The sequence below is a fragment of the Sus scrofa genome, chromosome 5, assembly GCF_054392235.1.
Source record: "Sus scrofa isolate SSC_HxYL_T2T_F1_AM1 chromosome 5, Sscrofa_HxYL_maternal_Yorkshire_Landrace_v2.0, whole genome shotgun sequence".
NCBI lineage: Eukaryota > Metazoa > Chordata > Mammalia > Artiodactyla > Suidae > Sus > Sus scrofa.
In genome coordinates this window covers 71,416,450-71,435,550 of record NC_139387.1, presented here as the reverse complement: position 1 = coordinate 71,435,550, position 19,101 = coordinate 71,416,450, and the positions used below count along the sequence as shown (strand labels likewise).

The 19,101-nt window shown below is 49.8% G+C and overlaps 1 protein-coding gene and 1 long non-coding RNA gene across 2 annotated transcripts in view; one reads left to right on the top strand and one right to left on the bottom strand.

Moving 5' to 3' along the window:
* CD9 (CD9 molecule) overlaps positions 1 to 19,101 on the top strand; it is a 39,232-nt gene that overhangs the window by 6,518 nt on the left and 13,613 nt on the right.
* On the bottom strand, positions 811 to 6,853 carry LOC146403440 (uncharacterized). Its single transcript, XR_014803931.1, has 3 exons — positions 4,459 to 6,853; positions 1,236 to 3,364; positions 811 to 1,035 (listed from the first exon to the last, which is right to left on the bottom strand). It is a non-coding gene; the product is annotated as an uncharacterized LOC146403440 (long non-coding RNA).

The window sequence follows — 19,101 nt, the reverse complement described above, 5'->3', positions numbered from 1 at the left end:
CCCTCTACAAAAAAAAAAAAAAAAAAAAAAACTTAGTTCTGGATAGTTTTTAAGTACTGCATTCTGTCATCCTGGACTGATGGGTCTGAACATTTGGGGGGAATCCCATGAATTAACAGACCTGCCTCCAGAAACATGCCTTCCATGCTTCTTTGTTTTTCTGGCAGCCCGTGGACCTCTCCATACCAAATACCCCATACTGGTTTTTCTCCCTTGGTTTCCACGCAATGCCTGCTCTGTCCTGAATCCCATGTTTCTGCCATGCGATGTGGTTCGCCTCACTGTTCCTTGAGACGGCGGGGCGGGGGGCTTGGAGGGCTCTGAGCAGGGCATTAGAGAACCCCAGGTTCCCCGGTAATCAAGGGCAGTGCTGACTCTCAGCCTAATCCTTGCCCAAGGAGTGACTTGGGCTCCAAGTGAATTTACAGACTGTTCAGTGCTTCTGGTCCAGAGCTTGGGTCATCTGTCTTTGCTCAGGAACAGCGGGGTTCTTCCATCTTTCCCACCAGGTGGAAATTAGAAGGCTCAGCTGGCCTTCTCTGGCCTTGCCCTTGAGGACCTGGGAAAGGGAGGGTCACTTCCCTGGGGTCATGGGGGCCTCAGACCCTTGAGCTGTGATGCACAGCCTGGCTGAGTAGCAGGGAGGACAAAGCCGGCTGACTTGGAGGAGAGGGGCCGCCAGATCCCTCTGCTTCCAGAGGAGGTCCTGTGTAGAAAGGTATGGGGACTGTTGACATGGAGAAAGTGTGTTCTTTTTTTTTTTTTTTTTGTCTTTTTGCCTTTTCTTTTTTGTTGTTGTTGTTGTTGTTGTTTTTTTTTTTTTTTTTTTTTTTTTTTGTCTTTTTGCTATTTCTTGGGCCACTCCCGCGGCATATGGAATTTCCCAGCCTAGGGGTCTAATCGGAGCTGTAGCTACCAGCCTATGCCAGAGCCACAGCAACGCGGGATCCGAGCCGCGTCTGCAACCTACACCACAGCTCACGGCAACACCGGATTGTTAACCCGCTGAGCAAGGGCAGGGACCGAACCCGCAACCTCATGGTTCCTAGTCGGATTCGTTAACCACTGCGCCACGACAGGAACTCCTTTTTGCCTTTTCTAGGGCCGCTCCCTCGGCACATGGAAGTTCCCAGGCTAGGGGTCTAATCGGAGTTGTAGCTGCCGGCCTACAGCACAGCTCATGGCAACACCGGATCCTTAACCCACCGAGCAAGGCCAGGGATCGAACCCGCAACCTCATGGTTCCTAGTTGGATTCGTTAACTGCTGAGCCACGACAGGATCTCCAATCAGTGTGTCCTTCTGTTCAATCCTCCTGCCCAGCATCATACAAGGGAGCAGAAGCAATGTCTCTGTTGGGAAAGTAACCTCCCCAAAGCTTTCCCAGCGCACTTTCAAGGACCCAGTATTCACCTCTCAGACCCGGGCGGGGGTGGCGGCTGTGACTCCTACCAGTCCCTACCTCCACACTGCTGGGAGGTGCCCCCTTTACTCCCAGTCTGAGCTGCGTGTCCAAGGGCAGGAACACCACACATGGATCATAGGAGAAAATCCTTGACACGGGCTTAAGAACACAATAAGGTCCATTAGACTGTTTTAGTGAATTCAAAACATTTCTATAGCATTTTAGCTTTAATTTATCTTTAACCTTAGAGTGATTGAATCAATAGAGTGATTGATTTTCATAATTCTATGAAAGCTCTTAATGAAAGATGAACAAAATCACACATAGTTGAGAATTTGTTGCTTTTCAACTTAATAGACGTTTGGTGTGTGTGTGTGTTTTAAATAATGATTTTTATTTTTTCCATTATAGCTGGTTTACAGTGTTCAGTCAATTTTCTACTGTACAGCAAGGTGACCCAGTCACACATACATGTACATATTCTTTTTTCTGATGTTATCCTGCTCCACCATAGGTGACTAGATATAGTTCCTGGTGCTCTACAGCAGGATCTCACTGCTTATCCATTCCAAAGGCAATAGTTTGCATCTATTAACCCCAAATTCCCAATCCATCCTGCTCCATTCCCCCTCCCCCTTGGCAGCCACAAGTCTATTCTCCAAGTCCATGATTTTCTTTTCTGTGGAAAGGTTCATTTGTGCCATATATTAGATTCCAGATATAAGTGATACTCATGTGGTATTTGTCTTTCTCTTTCTGACTGATTTGACTGATTTCAAGTCTCTAGTTCCATCCATGTTGCTGCAAATGGCATTCTTTTGTTCTTTTTTATGGCTGTGTAGTACTCCATTGTGTATATATACCACATCTTCTTAATCCATTCATATGTTGATGTACATTTAGGTTGTTTCCATGTCTTGGCTATTGTGAATAGTGCTGCAGTGAACATGTGGGTGCATATGTCTTTTTCAAGGAAAGTTTTGTCCGGATATATGCCCAGGAGTGGGATTGCTGGGTCATATGGTAGTTCTATGTATAGTTTTCTAAGGTATCTCCATACTGTTTTCCACAGTGGTTGTACCAATTTTATATGTGCGTATTTTAATTAACATATGACACTCCTTTAATTTCTGGTGTGTAACATAATGATTTGACATTTGTTCACATTGCAGAATAATCACCACAGGAAGTCGAGTTACCTCCTGTAACCATACAAAGTTACAGAAATTTTTTTTCTTGAAATAATAGCAGCTTTCAAACTTGCAAAACACTATCACTGACTCTAGCCACCATACTCTACGCCACCTGCCCATGACTTAACTGAAAATTTGTGCCTCTGGATCCCCTTCACCCGTTTCACCCACCCCCTAGAGCTCCCTCCCCTCTGGAAACCACCAGTCTGTTCTCTGTATCTTTGAGTTTGGTTTCATTTGGTTTGATTTGTTCATTTGTTTTGTTTTTCCAGGTTTCACTTAGCATAATACCTGCCAGATCTCTTCACATTGTCATAAATGGCACAATTTCTTTCTTTTTCAATGGCTGAATAGTATTCTATTGTATGTATATATATCACATCTTCTTGATCCATTTATCTATTGATGGACATTTAGGTTGTTTCCATATGTTGGCTATTGTAAGCAGTACCACAGTGAACATATATCTTTTTTTTGGGGGGGGGCTTTAGATGTCTTTTTTCTTAAGATTTTAATTTTTTTATTATGATTGATTTACAATGTTCTGTCAACTTCTGCTATACAGCAAAGTAACCCAGTCTCTTTCTCTCTCTCTCTCTCTCTCTCTCTCACTCACACACACACACACACACATTCTTTTTCTCACATTATCCTCCATCATGCTCCATCACAACATATGTCTTTTAGAAATAGTGTTTTCATGGGCTTTAGATATGTACCCAGAAATGAGATTCCCGGTAGTTTATTTTCAATCTTTTGAGGACCCCCTATGCTTTTTTCCATAGTGGCTGTACCAGTTCACACTTCTACCAAGCTTCCACAGAGCTCCCTTTCTCCGCAGCCTCACCAACACTTGTTATGTATTGTTCTTGGGGAAAAGCCATTCTGACAGGTGTGGCATGATAGCTTATTGTGCTTTTGGTTTGCGTTTCCCTGTTGATTAGCGATGTTGAGCATCTTGTCACATGCCTGTTGGCTATCTGCATGTCTTCTTTGGGGAGTTTGGTGTTTTTTTATTTTTTTTATTTTATTTATTTATTTTTTTTGTCTTTTTGCCATTTCTTGGCCACTCCCGCGGCATATAGAGGTTCCCAGGCTAGGGGTCGAATCAGAGCTGTAGCTGCCAGCCTACGCCAGAGCCACAGCAATGCAGGATCCGAGCCGCGCGTCTGCGACCTACACCACAGCTCACGGCAACGCCGGATCGTTAACCCACTGAGCAAGGGCAGGGATCGAACCCGCAACCTCATGGTTCCTAGTCGGATTCATTAACCACTGCGCCATGACAGGAACTCCATGGTGTTTTTTTAAAAGATGGTTTGCTTTAGACTGGATGTGTTGCTCCAGGTGTTAAACGCTAAAGTCCATGGCAGGGGTGTTTGGAGGCAGGGCCTTTGAGATGATTAGGTCACGGGAATGGGGCCTTCTGAATGGAATTAGTGTCCTAAGAGGAGGCCCCAGAGAGTTGCCTCCTCCTGTCAACCCTTTGAGACTGTAGTGAGCAGACAGCCCTCAGTAATCCAGGAAGCAAGTCCAAACCAGACAGCAGATCTGCTGGTGCCTTGATCTTGGACTTTTCCCCAGTCCATGGAGCTTTGTTACAGCAGCTCCAATAGACGAAAGACATGGTGATTTCGAGGTCCAAATCAAAAACACCTCTTGGAATTCCCATCGTGGCGCAGCAGAAACAAATTCGACTAGGAACCATGAGGTTTCAGGTGCAATCCCTGGACTCACTCCGTGGATTAAGGATCCGGCATTGCTGTAAGCTGTGGTCGCAGATGCAGCTCGGATCCTGCATTGCTGTGGCTGTGATGTAGGCCGGTGGCAACAGCTCCGATTCGACCCCTAGCCTGGGAACCTCCATATGCCGCGGGTGTGGCCCTAAAAAGCAAAAAACAAAAACACTTCTTCCCAGCTAGATGAACAATTGCAGCATGCCCTCTCACATCCATGCCCCACCTCTGACAGGTGGGAGACCACCCTCAGCAGAATGTGCACCCAAAGACTAGAAACCCATCCCCCCAATCCTTCCTCCTGCTCACCTGATGCACTGCAAGTGCCTTCTTTCTTGGGAGGTGGGGCCATGGACTTCAACCTGTTACTATGATGCTCAAACTTTTTAAAGCTTCCTTTCTGCAAGCCTGGGGAAGCTGTCTACTCTCCTCTCTTCAATCGAATTATAGCCCTGACTCTCCAAGACAGATAACCCTTAAGAGACCAGAAAACTCATTTCAACTGGAAATTAGATTTTCTTCCAGTGCTGGGGAGGGACGCTTCATATGGGACGCTGGCATTATCCTCATGTCACAGGTCTCTACCAGGGCCCCGTGCCCAGGACTGTAACAAGCCTGCAGTGATGCCCTCTCATTCCCTTTGCCCTCTGCTAGCAGGATGGTGCTGTGGGGGAAAGGGCAAAGGCTCTGAGTCCACCATGGAGCCATTCCTACAAGAGACACAAAGACAGAGACTAGTGGGCAGCTTTCAGCAGTAGCGAAGCTGGGATGAGAAGGAAATGTACCAAGTTACTCTGGAGACTCTGTTTCCGAGAGCAGTGCTGTGTCCACACTCAGTTTCTGGCCAGTGCAGCAAGAACATAGACAGAGCTCCCCAGCCAAAGGCCAGCTAGAGGAAGCACAGCCTCCCTCTCTAGACTCTGCCCATCAGGCAGCTCCCCCAGAGAGCCTGGTTGCTGTGGCAGGTGCCTTCCTGTCGTGAGAAGGGAGGCCCTCTGCTCTTACAGATGGATTCTCTGGGGGCCTCTGAGGATAGAAGATGCCACTTTTGAAATAGGATCAGATATGACTAGAAAGGACAAAAGTGAAGAATTCTGGCCCTGCAATTAAGAGATTGGATCAAAAAGACCAAGAGTTGAGCAAAATGATGAAGAACTTGGGCTTTGCAGTCAGACAATTCCGCATTCAAGCTGTAACTCTGCCACCTATTTGCCATGTGATCTCAGGACAAGTTACTGAATTTCTGTGCCCGCAATCCTCCTCTAAAAATGCAGAAGTTAGGAGTTCCTGCTGTGGCAGTGGGTTAAGGATCCATTGTTGCCACAGCTGTGGCATAGGTTGCAGTTGCGGCTCAGATTCAACACGTGGGCCAGGAACTTCTGTAGGTGACCCAAAACAAAACAAAACAAAACAAATGGAGGTTAATAGGAGCTACTTGGTGGATTTGTTCATTAATAATTAATCGAAGGGGGGATCATGGCAGAATAGGGCAAGGGGCATCTCCCATCCCTGGGGGCCGAGCAAGCCAGTGGTAACCGGATCTACAGATGGAATGAGAGCTCGCTGGTCCTCGTGGCCAAAATGTATCAGCACAAGTGTGTTTATGTGATCACCAGGCATCTTAGTAAGGCGTACACAATGGTATTCTGGAATTTAAGGCAAAACAACCCCAAACAGTCTCCCACATCAGATGATTTTGGTTAAGATCAGAATGCCTGCTTTCAGCAGAAAATGGATTTATGGGCTGGCTGACGTCTGCTACATGTCTGGCGAGCAGGCAGTGGAAACTTGAAATGAGATTTCTTGTTTAGAAGGAGGTTACCTTGGACAGAGGCCTCTCTTCCAATCCCTCAGCCCCAAACTACTTAACACAGAACCTCGTATTGGCCAAAACTTTGCTCCTCGGAGGCAGAAAGGGCCTTCTGGCTTAGTCCTCCGAAGGAAGGATTTCGCAGGTCTTGTTAGGGCCAGGTTGCTACCTAATTTCCATGATAAAGGAGTGCTGAGAAAAAGCTTACCAGGCCCTTCATCCTCTGCCAGTCCCCAGAGAGGGAACCAAGCTCCCTCCCTTCCACTGGGGAGGAGACCAGCAGTCAAGAAACTGACCTCTGCCTGGCCAGCGCTGTGCATTCCTGCTCTGTAATTGTGGGCAAGTTACTTCACCTCTCTGAGCCAGTTTCTTCATCTCAGGCTGGGGTGATCGGAACTGCCTCAAAGGCAGTCCCACCAGCATTATCAGATTCAGAAGGGGCGACAGGGGAGTTTCTGTTGTGGCTCATCGCATCAAGGACTCAGTGTTGTCTCCCTGAGGATGCGGGTTCGATCCTTGGCCTCAATCAGTGGGTTAAGGGTCTGGTGTTGCTGCAATCCGCAGTGTAGGTTGCAGACGTAGCTCGGATCCCACGTTGCTGTGGTTGTGGTGTAGGCTGGCAGTTATAGTTCTGATTCAAACTCCTATCTAGCCTGGGAACTTCCATATGTGGCAGGTGCGGCCGTAAAAAGAAAAGAAAGAAAAAAAAAGGGAGGAGGGGGCGTAGGACTCCACTCTCCCCACATTCCTCTTCTCCCTGTCCCGGGAAATCTCTGACTGTGCACGAAGCTTCAGGAAAGCTTTCCTCTGCTGGGCGGAAATTCAAGCGCAGTTGCAGAGCCAGCTGAAAGCACCTGGTGGCTGTCGCTATTGAGCCACCTTCCTGCCTCCACCCAGGAGGCCCCCAAGTGCACTTGCCTCACCAGAAGAGAGGCCCAGGTCCGCAGGCAGCTGAGCCTGTGCTTAGGAACCGTGGAGCAAGTAACTTCTTTATACTTCTTGTACAATTTTGATTTGATTTTGTTTGTTTTTTGTCTTTTTGACTTTTCTAGGGCCACACCTGCGGCACGTGGAGGTTCCCAGGTCCGTTTGGAGCTGTAGCTGCCTGCCTACACCAGAGCCACAGCAACGCCAGATCCAAGCCACGTCTGCAGCCTACACCACAGTTCACGGTAATGCCGGATCCTTAACCCACTGAGCAAGGCCAGGAATCGAACCCGCAACCTCATGGTTCCTAGTCGGATTCATTAACCACTGAGCCATGACGGGAACTCCTTGATTTGTTTTTAATGTTGAATTATCAAGGTGGTGGGGGAGGTGCCACAATCTTCTCAGTGTTTAGGGCACTAAACACTGAGTTTAGGTCTAAACACCATGTTTAAATCTGCCTCTCTGAGGTCCTGGCTTCTCTGGATGGTGGCATTTTGGTGTTGTCGTGGTTGATGAGCCCTGCAAGGTGCCACACTGTGTAAAAGAGCAACCTAGAGCAGCAGGGGGCTTTATGACCCAGGGGAATTGTTGAGGGAGGGAGGGTTGACCTGTTAGAAATGCAGGTTCCTGGGGGAGGCAGCCTGGAGGTGACTGTCCTTAGGCCTCACTTTCCTCCAGTGTGTGAGAAAGGTCATCACACGGCCTCGGTACAGTAGTACAAGGTCACGGGGAGTGATATCGGGATGGTTCGTGTAAAGCCTGTAGGTGCCTGGCTCATGGCAGAGCTCAGGTGTCAGCTGCTGCAGCTGCTGAGTAGGTACTATTACCTAAAGAGCCACCTCTCTCCTTAGCATTTTTCAGAGGTTGAGGTTTCCCCAAGCTCTCACATTCGCTCACATCTTATGGCTTCAGTTCTGCAAAGCCTCATCACACGGCATTACTCAAAGCCGAAATCTTACCACTAGGCTTCATCGCTTTCAGAAGGTGAGTTAGGAGTTCCCGTCGTGGCTCAGTGGTTAATGGACCTGACTAGTATCCATAAGGATTCGGATTCGATCCCTGGCCTCGCTCAGTGGGTTAAGGATCCGGCATTGCCGCGAGCTGTGGTGTAGGTCGAAGACACGGCTCGGACCCCACATGGTGGTGGCTGTGCCCTAGGCCGGCAGCTACAGCTCCAACTAGACCCCTAGCCTGGGAACTTCCATATGCCACAGGTGCGGCCCTAAAAAAAAAAAAAAAAGAAAGAAAGAAAGAAAAGAAAGAAGAAGAAGAAGGTGAATTAGAGAACTTGTCTTTCCATCTGTCTACATATTGCCCATTTCAGAGATTTCCTCAGTTTGGGGCTTTGCCAGAAATGGCCCATAAGGAAGCAGGGTTGGCAGGGGCCCCTCTTGTGAAAGCTGCCCCGGGAGGGCCAGGTTGGCATGTTCCTTCAATACACGCCTCCTGCTTCCCCAAAGGAATGGATTTCTCTTCTCCAGAACTTTCTGATGCCTTGAAGCCAGGTCCCAGAGGGGACAGAGCCAAAGTAACCAATGCTTCTGTGTGGACACCAAAGGAAGCAAAGAAAGGAAGATAGAGCTGGCCTTGAAGGGTGCGTTTCCCCTGGGACCCCCTGATGGTGGGCTTGAGGCCACCACCTCTGCCATCTTCAACAGGGGGACAGAGAACAGACTTGAAGGAGGAGTTAGTGGTCGTGCCTGCCCTTCCCCTTGGCCCTGGCCTCCCTTGGCGCTGATGCCCTGAATCAGCCTGGTCTAGCCAGCAGGCTGGGTAAGGTTCAGGCCAAATTCCACACGTCCACATTACCCTCTTGGTCCCCTCCCAGAAAGTTCTTGGGGGTCCCCATTCTGTGCATTCACCAGCCGGCAAGGAGGGAGCACAGTGTCGGGAAGGGTGCAGCTCTAAGCTGCTGGCTCCTTGGATCTGGCTGTGTCTTTGGAGCAAGTTGCTTAACCTCTCTGACGCCAATTCATCTATAAAATAAGTGTGACAAGCAGATGAAATGAGATAACGTAGGTCTGCCACGATGCAGGCCACATGTGGATACTCAAGTGGTGGCTGCCGCTGTTCTTATTTATTTTCCTTCCCCTCGCCTCTAGAGGAGTTACTAAGGGACAGAAAAGCCACAATCAAATCAGCAGTGAAGCTAGATGACCCACCATGTCACTCCCCATCAGCCTCTGCATGTATTCCTTTTAAGGACATTTGGTTTTCCTAGGATTTGGGGTGATTTGAGGAAGTATCCGCGTGCACACTCAACGTGGGGAGAAGGCAGGCTGCAGAAATCAGGGATGTTTTGCCAAGTGCACCCTGCTGCAGAGGCTACCGAGGTCGTTTGGCATCTCTGGGGGAGGAGGGCTCCTGGGGTGAGTCTGTGGGTGGAGGCGAAGGTTGGCGGCCACATGCAGGTTCTGACTTGAGCCTTTACTGACGTCCCAGCTCAGTGAGGTCAAGAGGGAGTTGTCCAGCCAGTATCTGTCTCTCTTACCTCTTGCTTCCTTCCCTCTTAACCTGGCTCATATCCTCCTCCTTCACTGTCTCCTTGCAGCAGCAGGTGGTCCTCAGGCCCAGCCCCCTTGGCTTTACGGCGCCAGCAGGGCAGTGGAGCCTGTGAGCTCAGGGAGCCCTGCGCCCAGGGAAGGCTCACACCCCCACTTCATGGCTTCATGCCCTTTGTGGGATCCAAGCCATGTCTATGACCTACACCACCGCTCACGGCAACGCTGGATCCTTAACCCACTGAGCAAGGCCAGGGATCGAGCTCACATCCTCATAGATACTAGTCGAGTTCCTAACCCGCTGAGCCACAATGGGAACTACTGTCCAGTCTTTAAATGAAGACCTCAGAGCAGCGGTTCTCAAACCTGAGCCGGCATCAGAACCATCTGGGGAAACTTCTTAAAATCAGGTTGCCAGGGCCCACCTCATTCGGGTCTCGAATTGAGTAAGTCTGGGATGGGACAGGGAATTTGCACAACCAGGAAGTTCCCAGGTGCGGCCGTTTCAGCTGGTCTGGGGACCACATGTTGAGAACCGCTGGCCTGGGAAAAAGCCTCCCAGTGGCCTCTGAGGATACAGGCTTCCATAGATTTGCAGCTCAGCAGAAGCCCCACGGGGACGAGGTGGCCCCCAGGATGATCAGACTCACGGGGAAAGGGTGTGGGAGGCGTGATCTCGGGGGGGTTCCATTCCATCTCTAACAAGACTGAAGTTAGCCTTATGCCCTGGTTGGCACCTCTCAGTTCTGCCAGGAACGAACGGTTTGCCTGTGATCCTTAAGGAAAAAGCAAGTCATGGCAGTTTGTTGTGATCAGCGTGGAGTTTGGGTTTTGATGTTGTCCTGAGGGCGGGACCAGAAAAGGCAGGGCTCCGAGATCCCTGGTGCTGCCCAAGCACTTCGTCCTTCCAGAGACAGCAGCGCGGGGGAGGAGGGTGCCCTGCGAGGGGGAGAAGAGCCGGTGACTCAGCCTGAGCCTGAGCCAGGGTTGCCATGGAGATGGGTGAGGCCGGAGCCCACAGGTCTAGGTGGCCCGACTGGTTTTTAAACGCTGAAGCCTGTGTGAACACAGAGGCCCTCGTCCCCACTCCTGAGACTTCCGTCAGACAGGAGGGCAGGTCTGCACCCTCTGTGATGCAACTTCCTGGGTGTTGGGGGCAGCTAGGCTGAGATCCCCCAAATCCATTATGTAAAAAAAAAATATCCAGGGCTGATACAGATTTTAGCAAAGGAGGGAAGTAGAGGTCAAATCCCCTCCCTCTGTGTGATTTGCTCATTTAATCACTTTTTTTTTTTTTTTTTTTTTTGGTCTTTTTAGGGCCTCACCTTCTGCACATGGAGGTTCCCAGGCTAGGGGCTGAATCAGAGCTGTAGCTCCCCACCTACACCATAGCCACAGCCACACCAGATCCAAGCTGCATCTGTGACCTACCCTACAGCTCACAGCAACACTGGATCCTTAACCCACTGAGCGAGGCCAGCGATCAAACCCATGTCCTCATGGATACCAGTCAGATTCATTACCACGGAGCCACGATGGGGACACCCTGTTTCTGCAGAGTGAATTCGCTCATGGAAGCAGCCTGGGATCCCAGCAGGGACAGAGGCCTCACTCTCAGGCTGTCTCCCTCCCCCGCCTCCCCTCCTCTCTCCAGGCGACCCATCTGATCCCCGTGGAGCTTTGGGAGGGGGTCACTTTGCCCATCTCCCCACCGTACCACACTCACCCAGACTCTCACGGAAGACAGACAGCCCCCTCCCCCACACCCACCCAGCTGCCTTCTCACTTCAGAGGGGGGCCCAGCTGACGTCTGGGAGTGCCATGAATCACCCCGCTGTTGTCCTCGGGTCTTTCTCAAGGTTTATTCTGGGCGTTGTCATCGTTTTCCCCACAGAATCTGGCTGGCTCTAGCACTCATGGTTTTCAGAGTGTTTTACATGTTATCACTTCATTTAAACTTCACCTTCAACCTGGGTCAAAGGCAGGAAGGTAGCAAACTCTATTTTTTACAAATGGGCACTCTGAGGTGCAGAGAAGCTGAGGCAAGTGCCCAGTGTCACACAGCTCCTAGGTGACAGCACCAGGATTAGCCCCTGAAGCCACTCGTCAGCCATTCTCAGCAGACATGTGCATTTTCCCGAGAGCGCTTGGGATGCCCTGGGATGGAGCTGTGGTAGATGTGTGTTTAGAACTCTGCCAGATGGTTCTGACATCACCCTGTGGTGGCACAGGCGAGCAAGTGACAGGGGACAGAGCCAAGGCCTCCTGCTCCTTGCCCATTGGTCTTTCTGTTATGCCACCTGTCCCCTCACAGGAGGGTTTGCTGCATCTCTTTGACCACAGGTTCCTCGAAGTCGCCAAATAGCCATTGCTGTGCAGAGGTACAAACATAGGAAAGAAAGCATTCTCGGAGTTCCCATTGTAGCGCAGCAGAAACAAATCCGACTAGCAACCATGAGGGTACGGGTTTGATCCCTGGCCTCGCTCAGTGGGTTAAGGATCCAGCATTGCTCTGAGCTGTGGTGTAGGCTGGTGGCTCCAGCTCCGATTTGACCTCTAGCCTGGTAACCTCCATATGCCGCGGGTGCAGCCCTAAAAAGCAAAAAAAAAAAAAAAAGGACTCGCATCTCCCCCGACCTCTTCCTGTCACCAGTACAGTGGCAGATGTGACCACTGCGGTCTGATGTTGGCCTCAAAGCAAACCAGTTGTGGAGAATGATCTGCCCTGCACTTTCTGAGCTAAGACAGCTGTCTAGAGAAAGCATAATGCGTATTTGTCCTTTGAAAAAATGTACTACCAGTCAGGTCATATTAGAAGAGAAAGAGCGGACCAAGAGGAAAGAGGACCTAACCCTCTAGCACCCAGTTTGTTTGCCACAGAGGACTTTTCTTTGAAGTGGGGCTTGTCCTCCACCCGAGGGGTGGGATGCAGTGCGAGACAGACAGACAGACAGACAGGCGTGTGCGCACACACACACACACACACACACACACACGTGCACTGAAACCTCCACTTAAACCAGTCTGCTTCACTTTCCTCCGTGCCTCCATCAGGAGGGCAGTTGGTAAATACCCGCTCAGGTTCTAGCTGGAACCAGCGGGGGGTCCAGAGCAGCCCTGCGCCCCTGAGTGACACTGGGCTTTGACTTGTTTTCAGTCCTCTATTGGAATTGGAGCCGTTTCCTTTAACCTGAGTGTGCGCATCAGGGTACCATGTGGGGCCCTGTCCCTGTAAATCTGGGTGGAACTCGCTAAAATCCGCAGCTCTGCATGGGTGCCTTGTGCTTTCAGCGCCGAGAGGACAGGAAACTCTTGGCCGAGGGCTGAGCCTGGGGTGGGGCAGGGCTGTCCTGTCTCCTAAGCTGGTGGCATAAGCCCCAGGCAACTGGGTGACCTCTGTGCTCAGCAGAAATTGGAGTGTCTCACTGGCCTTCCGTGGGCCATGAGGACAGCGGTGTGTGGACTTCTTGTAACCTCCCGTCTTCTTGTAAACTATTTTCAAAAGACTTATGTGGATTTGCCCCAAAATCTCGTTATGACATTCATCACATACCCTCATGGCTCTTTCTCAGTATTTTCTCTGGGCAAGCAGTTGTTCTTTGTAGTTTCTTTCCTTTCTTTCTTTCTTTTTTTTTTTTTTTTTTTTTCTTCGATTTCTTAGGGCCACACTCACGGCATATGGAGGTTCCCAGGCTAGGGGTCCAATCAGAGCTACAGCTGCCGGCTACACCCACAGCCTCAAGGTTCCCAGTCAGATTCACAGGAATTCCCCTCTAGTTTCTGTTCTTTTTTTTTCTTCCTTACTTTTTTTTTTTTTTTGTTGTTGTTCTTTTTAGGGCCACACCTACAGCATATGGAAGTTCCCAGGCTAGGGGTTGAATCAGAGCTGCAGCTGCCAATCTATGCCACAGCTCACAGCAATGCCGGATCTTTAACCCACTGAGTGAGACCAGGGATCTAACCTGCATCCTCATAGATACCAGTCGGGTTCTTAACCCACTGAGCCACAACAGGAACTCATGTAGTTTCTGACTCTGGATGTGAGTCATTGGAAGATGGGTCTGGGTGCCAAGCCAGGGGGAAAGAAGGCTTATCCAAGGGAAGGGGACCCCGGAGAGGAAATTCTGATGGGCTTTAGAGATTCTCTTTCACTGAAATTAATTCTTCAGTGATTGAATAGTTATTTACTAAGGACCGTTTGGTTCCAGGTATGGAGGGGACAGGGAGCTACTACATGACGGAGAAGTCACCCTGCCCTCCAGGAGCTCGTGAGACAGGAAGGGAGGGGCCAGGGAAGCTGGGTGGGGGGGATGCTGGGGGTCGCATATAGTGGATAGGCAGAGGCCGAGGACTCTTGGTGGGGTAACAGCTGACCTAGGCGGCCTGGACTGCCTTCCAGCAAGAGGGGGCTCCCTCAAGCAGAGGTGGGAATGCAGGAGACTTTTTGGGGAAACGTTGCATCTCAGGAGCCAAAGAGGAGGCAGGGTTCAATGGTGTCCCTGCTGAGAGATCACAAAGTATGATGACAGAGTGAAATCTAGCAAAAGCCTTCACACTTGGAGACAAGCCTTTCAGAGAAACAGCCACCATCCTGAGTGAAGAGCAAGGGACAGGGGAGGGGACGGGGCCCTTGCAACGACCCTTTACTGAGCAAGCGAGGCCTTGGGGGTCTGATGGTTAAGCGACAAGCTGGGGTGTTAAAGCACAGAGCAGCCAGAGGGAACAGTGTGGGTGAAGCAGAGAGGGTTTGTTTTCTGTTGTTTTTTTTTTTTTTTTTTTTTTTTTTTTGCATGGTCAGGCCTGCCTGGGTTCGTTGGTAAAAAGTGAAGCAGGGGCCAAGACGGATGACAGAGGCAGGAAAGAGGTGGATTAATGGAGCAGGTTCTCGAAGGAGACAGGAAGCTTTGAGAGAGAGCCCCCCACCCCCAACACACACACACACACACACACACACACACACACACACACACAGTTTTAGAAGTTTTAGGGGTTCGCATCATGGCTCAGTGGTTAACGAATCCAACTAGGATCCATGAGGTTGCGGGTTCGATCCCTGGCCTCTCTCAGTGGGTTAAGGATCCAGTGTTGCTGTGAGCTACGGTGTAGATCGCAGACACAGCTTGGATCCCTCGTTGCTGTGGCTCTGACTCAGGCTGGTGGCTACAGCTCCAATTCGACTCCTAGCCTGGGAACCTCCATATACCGTGGGAGCAGCCCAAGAAATGGCAAAAAGACAAAAAGACAAAAAAAAAAAAAAGTTTTAGATCTACATAAAATTTGCAGAGATTGTACACAGAGCTCCCTTATGTTCCTCTGTCTCCGCTATTGTTCACAGCTTCTATTCCCTGCGTACATTTTCACAGCCCGGAAACCAGCGCCAGTACATTATCTCACTAGACTTCCTTGGATTTCACCTGTTTTTCCAGTCCTGTCCCATTTCTGTTCCAGGACCCCACCCACAACACCACGTGACAGGTGCCCCGTCCTGGCTGCTCTGTAGCAGTTTCTGTCTGTCCTCGTTTTTCATGACCCTGACAGTTTTGAAACATTCTGGTCAAGTGTTTCGTAGAATGTCCTCAGATTAGGTGTGTCTCTTGGCCCATCTACTAAGAAGAAAATGAGTGTGTGTGAAGGAATAAATCTCCCGTGAGACAAGGGGAAAACTGTCCTTTCTCCCTGCCCCGTCGAAGGGATGGGACCACTTCTGGCCCAAAGGTGGAATGTGTCCCTTTGGCTTTTGTTGGAAAGAGCTCACCAGCTCTGGGCAAGGCCAGGGGCTGGGAGTGGAGGGGCTGGGCTTTCCATTTCCGTCCCCACCAGACGGGTTGGTGATGGTGGGCAGGTTGCTGTCCTCTTTCTAGGATCCCGTGAGCAGGGAATTGTCTGAGCATCCTCGGCCCATGTCCCGTGATGATGTGTAAGAGGCAGGCTGCAGCTGTGGCCTCTGTGTGGCCAATATTTCAGCCACGTGCTGTTCATTAACTTTCAACTTCCCTGGCCCCTCCCGGCCCCTATTTCCTTATTTTGTGGGGTCCCTCAACAACTGGCTGGTACTCTTTTAACATGTATTTCTTATTTTTTAATTGAAGTATAGTTGATTTACAATATTGTGTTAGTTTCTGGTATACAGCAAAGTGATTCAGTTGTACATAATAGATACATATTCTTTTTATTTTTTTTTTTTAATTTTACGCTGCACCTGCAACATATGGAAGTTCCCAGGTCAGGGACTGAATCCATGCCACAGCTACTACCTGTGCCACAGCCACGGCAGCACCAGATCCTTAACCCACTGCACTGGCCAGAAATCAAACCAGTGCTTTTGCAGCGACCAGAGCCACTGCAGTCAGATTCTTAACCCAAGTTCATTCTTGCGCTCCAGCATGAACTCTCTTTCTCTATTTTATATTCAGTAGTTTGTGTCTGTTAATCCCAAACTCCTAATATATCCCTCTTCAACCCCTTTTCCCTTCAGTAATCGTAGGTTTGTTTTCTATGTTTGTGAGTCTGTTTCTGTTTTGTAAATAAGTTCACATGTGTCATAGTTTAGATTCCACACATAAGTGAGATATGGTATTCTCTATCTGTGTTGCTGCAAATAGCATTATTTCATTCTTTTTAATGGCTGAGTAGTATTCCATGATGTATATGTACCATATCTTCTTAATCCATTCATCTTTTGATAGGCATTTAGGTTGCTTCCATGTCGCGGCCATTATAAATAGTGCTGCGGGGAGTTTCCATTGTGGCTCAGTGGGTTACAAACCCAACTAGTAGCCATGAGGATGTGGGTTCAATTTCTGGCCTCGCTCAGTGGGTTAAGGATCCATTGTTGCATGAGCTGTGGTGTAGGTCAAAGATGCAGCTTGGATCCAGCATTGCTAGGGCTGTGGTGTAAGGTGGTAGCTGCAGCTCCAGTTCAACCCCTAGCCTGAGAGCCTCCATTTGCCATGGCTGCTGCCCTAAAAAAGCAAAAAAAAAAAAAAAAAAATTTTTTTTTTCTTTAAGAAAATGGAGCAGTGGTTGGCAGCACTCCCTCAGACCAGTGAACTCAGCAACTCAATCAAAACAGGCAGCAGGCGAGTTCCCGCCATGGCGCAGTGGTTAACGAATCCGACTAGGAACCATGAGGTTGAGGGTTCGATCCCTGGCCTTGCTCAGTGGGTTAAGGATCCGGCGTTGCCGTGAGCTGTGGTGTGGGTTGCAGACGCGGCTTGGATCCCGAGTTGCTGTGGAACCTCCATATGCCACGGGAGCGGCCATAGAAATGGCAAAAAGACCAAAAAAAAATAAAAAATAAAAACAGGCAGCAGGGCTTGTTTCTCTAAGAATTTGGTGAAGGGTATTCCCAGGCCCACCCCTGATCTCCCTTCCCCTGGGCTTCTTGAACCTTCACCCTCACTTAGGGTGAGTTTTCAGGCATCAGAAGCTGAGGTCTCTTACCACTCTTTCCATTTCTCCAGAGCCGGCTGCTTTTCCTTCCTCCTCTGAGCAAAATGTTCTGGCTTTGACAACCAAGTGGCATGATGTTAACTTTGACGTGAGGTCCAAACATGGCAGGACCCCGGACTCCTGTATCTGGCTTTGTCCTTGGTCAGGGTGGGACCTTCTGGGCCCAGTTCTCCACTCCATCCATGGTCTTCTTGCTACCTGTGCATGTAGATCAGGTAAACGGCTGGCTCAGAATCCTTGAAATTACAAACCGGAAGTTTCATTTGGGTCCTATTCCTCGCATATAGAATCATCCCAAAGAGACCCAGTTCCTGCCCTGAGATGCTCTTGGGCAGAGAGTAACCATGAGCATCTGGCAGGGAGTAACCATCATCATCTTTTGCAGCTCAGTTCTTTCAGATGAGACTGTTTTTATTCTCTTTGTGGTGACTTGTTTAGGAATTTTCCCGGCAGAGTAAAGGATGGATGAGTAACTTTATCCACTGGGAGACTGACTGGAGGATAATTCTTAGATCAGCAAGGCTTAGAGCAGAAAGGACAGGAAAGGACAGCCTCTCACAGGTCTAGGTGCTCTCAGCAATAGCCCCACCAGGATAAGAACGAGAGGGGAGACAGACCAGGGTCTGTGACTCAGTGCCAACCACAGTCTAGGACTACTTGTAAGTGCATGTGAGGCTCCAGCCTCCAGGCATTTCAGGTTAATGCTTTCATGACCCAGAGAAGGCCAGTGGCCTCTGTCTAACATTTTCCAGGGGTCTGATTGGGGCTTGGCCAGAATCTGCTTCTCTTGAAGTCAAGACCCATTGAGTGGATCTTAGTCCCCAGGGCAGGGAGGTTTCCCCGCTGGGCCCCTGCTCTTGGTGGTCCTGAGAGTCAGCAGAACCCAGACTGAACTAGAGCATCCAGGCTTACCACTCCTGTTTGACAGATAGGAAAATTGAAGCAATAGAGCTTCAGAAAATTCCAGACCCTCACTATGGACACTGCTGTGGATGTAGACAAGATTTTGACTCTACTGCAGGCTAAAGTCCTGGGTTTCCCCTCCCACTGCTGCCATCTCCACTCCACTCAGCATGTCTAAACCTGCTGCCAAGTCATGGGGGAAAGGAGAGAAGCAGAGAAAAGAGGCCTGTCCATACTGCAGGCTGTCCCAGCCCCTGGGGCAGAGAACCCGGCTCCCTGAAGGGCAGGGCTGTGACACAGGGCTCCTCTGTGGAGGAGGGTGAGCCAGCGAAACCTGGGGCTGGGCGTTGGCCCCAAGCCCACACACCCTTGTCCAGCTGGCCACTGCCCACAGCCTGTGAGTCACCCTGGCAAGTCTGGTACGGGCCAGTGATGGGGAGGGGTGCTTGGCTGGCCTGGAGGGGGCAAGGCAGGGGGCCTCCTTCATGGCACCAAGTCCAGCAATGCCTAATGGACTGGGACTGATGCTTTAGTCTTGCCTTATTAGGAGAGTCTGCCCTTGAGGGTCCAGGATCTCAACTTGCCTGTCTATGAAATGGGATTTTCTTTAAATTATAGGATTGGACAGTTCCTTAGAGGTTTCTGGTCTGATGTTTATAAGGGTCACTCATAATAAGGAAGTGTCCACCTAAACCACGAGTTGGGCGGGTCCGCTTGGAAGGCTTCCCTGTGAGAAGCGGGAGGGACCAGATGTGGGAGAGGCGTCCCTGAGCAGCGTGGTGTGGTCAGAATCACGCTGCTCTCATGGCCCAGGGGTGTGCCTGCCCTTTGGGTGGTTTTTTTCTTTCTTTATTGTTTGCTCTATCTACACAGTAGTGCAGGAGACACAAATGGTGTAAAGAATAATTGTAACGTGAATACTTGTGCCGCCACCACCCAAATCAAAGCTAGAATATTGCCCATGCCCTAGACCTCGCCCCCCAGCAGAAGTTCTGCCCTCTCCCTACTGGCCACTGCTCACTTGGCTTTATGATCATCACTTTCTTCTTTTTCTGTTATCATTTATACGCACCCCCAGTCATTTTAACTGTATGGAATCATAATGTGTGTATTTGGTGCTTTTTGCTTCTGTTTAACACCATGCGGTGTGCTCATAGTTTTACGCAAACTAT